The sequence below is a fragment of the Orcinus orca genome, chromosome 1 (assembly GCF_937001465.1).
Source record: "Orcinus orca chromosome 1, mOrcOrc1.1, whole genome shotgun sequence".
Lineage (NCBI taxonomy): Eukaryota > Metazoa > Chordata > Mammalia > Artiodactyla > Delphinidae > Orcinus > Orcinus orca.
Genome location: NC_064559.1, coordinates 168185142 through 168193183, shown reverse-complemented (window position 1 = coordinate 168193183; position 8042 = coordinate 168185142). Strand labels below are relative to the sequence as shown.

The following is an 8042-nucleotide window of genomic DNA, read 5'->3' as shown; positions in this document are numbered from 1 at the left end:
GGGTTGGCCGATGCAAACTGTTACATTTAGAATGGATAAACAACAAGGTCCTAATGTATAGCATAGGGAACTATATTTAATATCCTGTGATAAACCATAATGGAAAAGTATATTAAAAAAAGAATGTAAAATATTTAGAACAGCCACTGGCACGGTAATTAAAGGCTATGGAAGCTTTAACTACTATTTTATTTTATTTATTTATTTATTTATTTTTTGGTCCATGGGCCTCTCACTGTTGTGGCCTCTCCCACCGCGGAGCACAGGCTCCGGACGCGCAGGCTCAGCAGCCATGGCTCACGGGCCCAGCCGCTCCGCGGCATGTGGGATCTTCCCGGACCGGGGCACAAACCCGTGTCCCCTGCATCGGCAGGCGACTCTCAATCACTGTGCCACCAGGGAAGCCCTATTTTATTTTTTATTCTATGTTCTCACGATGACCAGATGAGGTACATATCACTTTCTTCATTTAAAGAACTCAGGCTTTGGACTCACCCGGACCTGACTCTGAATCTACTCCCAGCTGTGCAACTAGGGGAAAGACTGAGCTTCCATCCTCCCAGCCATGAAACGGGTCTGTCATCGGGAATACGTGGAAGGATGCATGCAAGGCTCTGAGCCCAGTGCCTGGTTCAAGGCAAACACTTTTTTTTTTTTTTTTTTTTTGCGGTACTCCGCCCTCTCACTGTTGTGGCCTCTCCCTTTGCAGAGCACAGGCTCCGGACGTGCAGGCTCAGCGGCCATGGCTCACGGGCCCAGCCGCTCCGTGGCATGTGGGATCCTCCCGGACCGGGACACGAACCCGTGTCCCCTGCATCGGCAGGTGGACTCCCAACCACTGCGCCACCAGGGAAGCCCAAGGCAAACAATTTTGATGAGTCATAAAAGATGAGGAAAGGAGAATCAGAGGGTCACAGAGCCGGTAAGTGGCAGGGCTGGGAGGAGTAAAACCCAGGCACCTCCACCCTGCCAGGCTGCCTGTCCCCAGGACTTGGTTCCCCCGTTTGGAGGGCGAGGAGCTGGGCCGAGAGGGTGGGCGGGTGGGTCAGCCGGAGGGAGGGCACTGGGTTCAGGCTGCAGGGCGGCAGCCTCCAGACACCAGCTGCAAACCTGGGAGGGGAGAGAGGAAGCCCAGAGTGCCAAAGCCAAGCCAGGGCTGGAATTATGTTGCTGAGGCTCCAGACCTCTGCTCTCCTGCCTCCCACCTTCTCTACCCAGAGACCCTCTCCTGGACCCAGCCCCCTCAGGACCCGCTCCATAGCAGCGGCCCCCGCTGCAGGAAGTCACGCGTCTCCGCATCTGAGAATCCTCTCCGAGCCACTTGCCCTGTGACCCTGGGCAAGTCTCAACCCCTCCCAGCTTGGGGGGGCTCATCTGTCCACCACACGAGATCACTGCTGTGAAAGTACCTGGCTTGTGTGTCAATGGCCCGTGCTTACTGAGCACCTGCTGTGTGCCAGGCTCTTTTCCAGGCACTTTACCTTCATTAATTCAGTTAATCCTCCCACCAACCCTGTAAGTGGCATACTATTCCCTGTTACCCTCTCCTCCCCAGGATGGAGAAGGTCCCACCTCACAGGGGCATGGTGAGGGACAAATGAGATAATGGAAGAAAATTGCCTTGGACAGAGCTAGGCACCTGGTAAGTGCTACCTACATATTGGTTATTGTTATTCCTGGGACTTCAAGGTTTATAAAATGCCAGGACCTCCTTGTGCTCCTCTGGGAAAGTGGGGGGCAGGGAGCAGGCATTATTATTATCATTTTTGCTGTGCTCATCTATTTATTCATTCATTCATCAACCCAGCACATATACAATGACCAGGCCTGGGCCAGGAGCTCTGGGGTTGCTGAGGCAAGAGGCTGGGGGCTCCCAGCTTGACTCAGGGGTAGAAAACCCACCAGCTTCCAGGGGCTGCCTGGCCTGTCAGGACTGGAGAAAATGACTTACTCTAGTGGGTTATTACCTGACGGGGGTGGGAACCCAGTGAGCCCAGATCTTCTGATTTTTCAGTGAAACCTGAAAATCTAGATTTTTTTGTGTGAAATTTCCGGATCTTTTATGTTTTAAATGTTGGCAACCAATTTGATTCAAACAAACAAACAAACAAACTACAGTACAGGCTGTGTCCTGCTCTTGGAATGTTTGAACCCTCTGGGAAATTGAGGCCCAGAGATGTGAGGGAACCTGCCCAAGGTCACACAGCTGGGGGGAGAGCTGGGATTCAGACCCAGGACTCTTGAGACTGCATCCCCTTCATCAGGTCTGGAACATGTAGAATTGGTGGAGTGGACTCAGGTCATTAGCCCTCCAGTGGGGACTGGCCACCTGAGAGATGCCCCTGGGACTAAAAGAGAAGCTGCTTTAATGGATGGAACCCCAGGCAGCCCAACCCTCAAGCCATGTTAAGAGATAAAATGCTCTGGCCCCACCCACACTTCCAGCTTGCACACCTGTGCAGGCGCATGCAGAGTCCCCAAAGGCCGTACTGGGGACAGGGCCGGGAGTCACAGCAATTCCAGCTTCCTGGTTCTTCTGAGAAGCTCCGACCAGCAGGCATGTGTCCAGCAGCTGGGACGATCATGGTGGCCAGGGCAGGGCTGGGGCCAGCGGACTAGACAGTGGCCAGAGCCCTTGGACACCACTGAACATGTTTGGTCCAATCCTCCAGGGGCATAACTGTGACTTGGGCCAGCCCCATTTCCTCTCTGGGCCTGTGTTGCAGGGTTGATGGTTCCAGGGCTATGTGATAGAGAGCAAGCAAAAGTGGCAGGTCCGTGGCTCTGCAGAGTATCAGGTCTAGCCTGAGGAAGGGGGCATTTTCTCCTGGGAAGGGGATCTGTGGGGGCCTGGGGCAGAGGCAAAGCTGTCCCTCAGCTCAGGCCTTCCTACCCCGTGAGGTGCCCAGCTAGAGGGGAACCCAGAAGACAGCTCGCCCTCCCCTCCCCTCCACGCAGACACCACCAAGCATTCACTTGATCTCTAATTGCACATCTTAAGGCGGGCCACCTACCCCTCCCTAAGCAACCCCTCCATTGCTGGGCTGCCGTGTTGATCATAAATTCCTTTTCTGTGTGCCTTCTGCCTGGCTTCCTTTCAGAAGGCAGCATCGTGGAGTAGAAAGAGCTCTGCCACTGTGTGATCCCCCAAATTACTTAGCTTCTCTGGGTCTCAGTTTCCCTATCTGTAAAATGGGGGTAATAGTACCCACTTTGCTGTCTGTAAGGATCAAATGCATATAGAGCATCGATCCCATGCCTGGCACAGAGTAGGTGCTCAGTCAGTGACGGTTCCCTTCTCCCACAGGGTCGCACACCCGAAGCCTCAGGAGCCAGGTACGTGGCGTCAGCTGAGCTCCCCACACTGGTTTAATTTCCCTGTTCCACACCCCGCATGGCAGACACCAGGTGGGCAATGCTGGCTGCAGTTTCCTGCCATTAACAGAAGGCACCGTGCATCCCTGGAGTCCCAAGAGGCAGGGCCAGACTGGGTCCCCTGGCTCCCTGCCCCTCGTGGGGCAGCCCTGCGGGACGAGGCTAGCCAGACAGAGCCGGTCCCAGAGGATGCTCCCCACTGCCTGTCAGTCCCTGCCCAGCCCAGGCCTCCTGCTCGCCCTCCAGGTCCCACCATGACCGCCCCCCCTCAGGTGCCCGCCCTCTCTCGCCTGACTACTTCCATGGCCTCCTCACTGTTCTCTCCACTCCCACTCCTCTCTGCCCCACAGTCCTCCCTCCCACCCAGCCAGAAGGGTCTTTCTAAACCCCGATGTGACACTGTTGCTCCCCCATCTGCCGTAGCTCCCACCCCCCTCTAACCTTTGGCCCGGCATTCAAGACCCTTCTCAGTTTGGGCCTTACTACCTTTTCCCACCTAGAGACCACACTCTAGGAATCCTGCGTTCGGTGGCGCCTTCTTGCTTCCCACGCCCTTTCACACCCCTGAGTCTCTGCATGTGCTGTGCATCCTTCCTTTAATTCATTCTTTGTTTAACTAATACTTGAGGTTACTGCACACGGGCACTGCTTAGGCACAGAAATATGAAAGCAAACAAAAACAACAAAGGCCCTCCCCTCAGAGAGCTTACATGCTAGTGCGAGAGCCAGAGAATTAACAAATCAGCAAATTTAAAGTGCATCAGATGAGGACCATGCTCAAAGGTTAAAGCAGAGAAAGGGGACTTGAAATGTTAAGGCAAGGAGGATGCTGGCATCTTACACAGGGTGGCCAGGGATGATCTTGCTGGGCCCAGCCCAGGACCTTCCCACCTTGGGAGAAGCTTATGTGCCTGGGAGTTAGGGGGCTGAATCTGAGCCATTCCAGCAGGGCTTCCTGGAGGAGGCATCCTGATGCTGACCTTGAAGCATGGGAGGTTAGTACACAGGGTGTGAGAATCCCAATAGGAGGGGTTCCTGATGGAACCTGGGAGTTGATTCACTCCTAACCCATTGGATGCCAGGCAGGGGGCAGCCCTCACCCTAAAACTGGGCCTTGAACCTCGACTACTGGCCCAGGTACTTCACCCCCAGGAGCACCTCAACTCCCACCAGACCCTGTTCTCTGGATCAGGAACTGTGGGGCTGAGCCAGTCAGGGAGAGTACATCAGGCAGGAACACGGCCTGAGCAAATGCCTGGGGCCCAGACTCAGTGTGGCCTGTGGGGAGGGCAGGTGGACATGGTGGACAATGGGCTGGGCCTTCCAAGGGGCAACCATGCCAGGTCCCCAGCCAAGGTGGCCAAGGAGCACAGTTTGTGGCCAAGTTGCCACAGCCCACTCTGACTTTATTTTATGAACTTAATTTGTCCCACACATCACGCCAACAGCTCAGAATCAGGCCGCCACGGGAGCCACTTACCTTGTTCTTCTGCTACAATTCTGCCTGTGCTTAGGTAAAGTGGGCCCCGTGGTGCTTCTCTGCTGCTGATTTGTGCCCGGAGCCTCTGGGGATGGGGTGGTTCCGTTGCTATTTGCAGAAGGCCCCTGGGGCTTGGAAATCTGACCTAGTATAGTTTCTTATCCCTGGGCTCAGAGCAAATTCACTGTCCCCATTTTACAGGTATGGAAGGTAAGGCTCGTGGTTACACAGTGATTCTGTGGCAGAGAACCCAGGCCTGCTGCGTCTCAGCTGGAGCACTTTCCGTTGCCTCATCCAGTTCAGGATTTTGTCAACAAGTCTTCTCAGGTGAGAGGATGATGTTCCCATCTTTCCACCAGTAGGGAAGTGTGGGGGCAGTGGGGACCCCATGGACCCAGAGCCTGATGGGAAACTGGGCTCTTACTCAGAAATATGCGTAAATGGGAGTGAGAAGAAAGCAGAGGGTCCTTGCCCTCCCTGAGTCCCTGGCAGGCACGAACTCCCTCTCATTTCCTTGGGAAGTTACATTACTGTTTGAAATAAACATAAGTCTCAGCTTTGGGGAAAACATAAAAAATCGTATCTGTGGGAAAAACCTAGAAAGTAACTCTTCGAATGTGGTCATCTTTCAGGAATGTAGGGACTGAGATCCCCGTCACTGAGGGCATGCAAGCGGAGGCTGGATTTCCCCTAGTGACAGCACCAGGCCTAGAGTCTGAATCTGAACCCCAGGCCACTGATTCATTCATTCATCTGCTCATTCAACCCTCATTTATTTAGCACGTGCTAGTGTCAGTCTCTGTGCCAGGCACGGGAGTGTAGTGCTGAGTAAAGAGAGCTGTGTCCCTGCCTTTATGGAGCTGACAGACTAGTGTAGAAAACAGTGTCGTGGTCTGAAGTGTTTGTCTGAAGAAAAATTAAGCAGGTTGAGCGGGGTGGGGGAACTGTAGCTAGGTGGTTAGCAAGGCCTCTCTGAGCAGACACCCACTTAAAGGAAGGGAGGGTGCCTCCAAATACACAGGAAGAGTACAGGGAACAGCCAGTGCAAAGCCATGACTGCACTGTCCTACTTCCCTTCCCAGCCTAGGTGGAAGACCCCCAGGATGCCTCTGCCTTCCCCACCTAGACCCCACAGAATCTCCCTACACAGCTCCCAGCCCTGCCACCAGAGGGAACTGGTGAGTTTAGGTGGCATCCTTGCTGAAAACAACCATGGAGGTCCACGGAGATCCATCCCACATTAGGGACTGATTTCCCCAGTGTGTGGCGGTCATATCGGGAGGGATGCACAGGGTGATTTTAGGCGATACATGGCCAAATATCTTCTTTTCACAGTAATGTATTTATTTTCAAGTGTATTTAGAAAAAAATAACAAGCACATCAAACCTGGTATTATTGCCAAGGACACATGAAGAAAGGCTTTGTTTCAATTCAAAATAGAAGAATACACACAGGTAGAGAGAGAATGTTAGCGATTGTTGAATTTTGGATAAGGATATAGGGTGTTCATTTTCTAGTCTTTCACCTCTTCTATGTAATAGAGGAATTGCAGAGTACAAAGTTGGTTGGGGGAGAATAAAACTGAGGAGTGGTGGATGTCACTGTGCAATGCTGAGCAAGGGCAGGTCTGAAAGGGCAGCTCTATTACACAGAGCTCCACGTGTTTGAGAGCGCACGGCTGCAGAGCGAAGAATGGACAGGCGGGAGAGAACAGAGGTGACTTCGGAGCTGCTGCCGTGGTCCGGGGAGGCTGCCGTGGGATGGGGAAAACGCCTGTTTTCTCTGCTCTCAGTAATAGAGCACAGCCATATGCAGACTTGGGAGCCTGACTACCCCCGTGTGGCTCTGGCCTGTGGCCTTGAACAAGTTCCTTCACCTGCTTCAGTGTCTCCCTCTAAAAATTGAGGTAGTAATAGTACCTGGTACCTCATCAGGTTATTCTGAGGCTCTGACAAGTTAATAGATGTAAGGCATCGGAACAGTGCCCCACCAGAGGCAGGACTCCAGAAACGCTGGCTGTGCTATAGCTGGTCCATTCCTCAGAGGACTCTTGGCAGGGCACTGACGTGGGTCATGGTGGAAAACAGCCTGGTGCCCGGTGATGGCCCTGCACTGGGGAGCACTTCATGACACACACGCACAGATCCCAGCCAATTCTGCATTCAAAATGCATTATATAAATCAATCAGATTTATTAATACTTCTATTGGGCTGTTAATTTTTTATTTTAATTTAAAAATTTTAATAACATTGTTTTGTTTTCACTGTTCATTTTTAAGATGAAAGTCTGAGGCACATCATGCTGGTTTCATTTGCAGGAATAATGAAAAGTTTCCTTTTAAAATAAAGTTTAAGAGAGTTGGTCGGTCTCTGAACTACCTTCACAATATTCCTATAAATCTAAAACTGTTCTAAAATTAAAAATTTATTCTAAAAACTCAGATTCAATTTTTTTTTAAGTTTTTACAGAAAAGAGAGTTGATTAAGGTGAAATATTAAAGACTGGCTTTGGAGATTTGTAGGGACCGATGGGTGGGAAACACTTCTTTGCTGGGAACCAGCTTGATCGGTCTGTTTTCCTCCCAACCCTGTGTCCACAGGGGAAGGCCTTGTGGGGCAGGGAGAGGGGAAAGGAGGAATTATGGGTGACAGAGCACAGGGCACTTTGGGGGCAGGAACAGCCTTGCGGGGGTGTCTGCCAGGGTCCTTCTCAGAGTCAGGATGGAAATGAGTCCAGTGACAGGTTTAGGGGTGGTGAAACTCCCTGAGCCCAGCAAGAGTGGGCAGCAGTCAGCGCCTGTAGGGCTGTGAAGGCAGCCCTGCTCAGGACCCTGAGGGCTGAGGCTCTGGGGGGTGCCACCTGACAGAGGATGCAGCCTGGCCCAGCAGGGAGGGGCCCGGGGAACAAATCCCCAGTCTCCCTCACCTCCACCCTCCGAGCTCCTGCTGCTGCTTCCCGGGGGCTGAAGGAACCGGAAGTCGGAGGCGAGGGGGCTCATGTGATGCAGTTGGTGGAACAGAGGGCAAGGCAGAGGGTGTGTCTGCAGGGCCAGTGGAGCACATCCGGTTTAATCCCGGGCAGGTGGCGGTGGGAGGGTGGCTGCAGACATTCAGCAGATTTGCGGAGAAAGCCAGGAATCCGAGTCAGACTGCGTGTGCTTCACACCTACTGTGTGATACAGGGCA

At 52.8% G+C, this 8042-nt stretch overlaps 1 long non-coding RNA gene across 3 annotated transcripts; it reads left to right on the top strand.

Moving 5' to 3' along the window:
• Positions 1-1036: 1036 nt before the first annotated feature.
• On the top strand, positions 1037-7297 carry LOC117202865 (uncharacterized). 3 transcript variants are annotated; one of them, XR_004485373.2, is made up of 4 exons: positions 1037-1642; positions 3308-3336; positions 5057-5182; positions 5938-7297. It is a non-coding gene; the product is annotated as an uncharacterized LOC117202865 (long non-coding RNA). The 3 variants fall into 3 exon arrangements; XR_004485374.2 differs by having other exon boundaries at positions 3308-4889; XR_004485371.2 differs by having other exon boundaries at positions 3308-5182.
• The last annotated feature ends 745 nt before the right edge of the window (positions 7298-8042 follow it).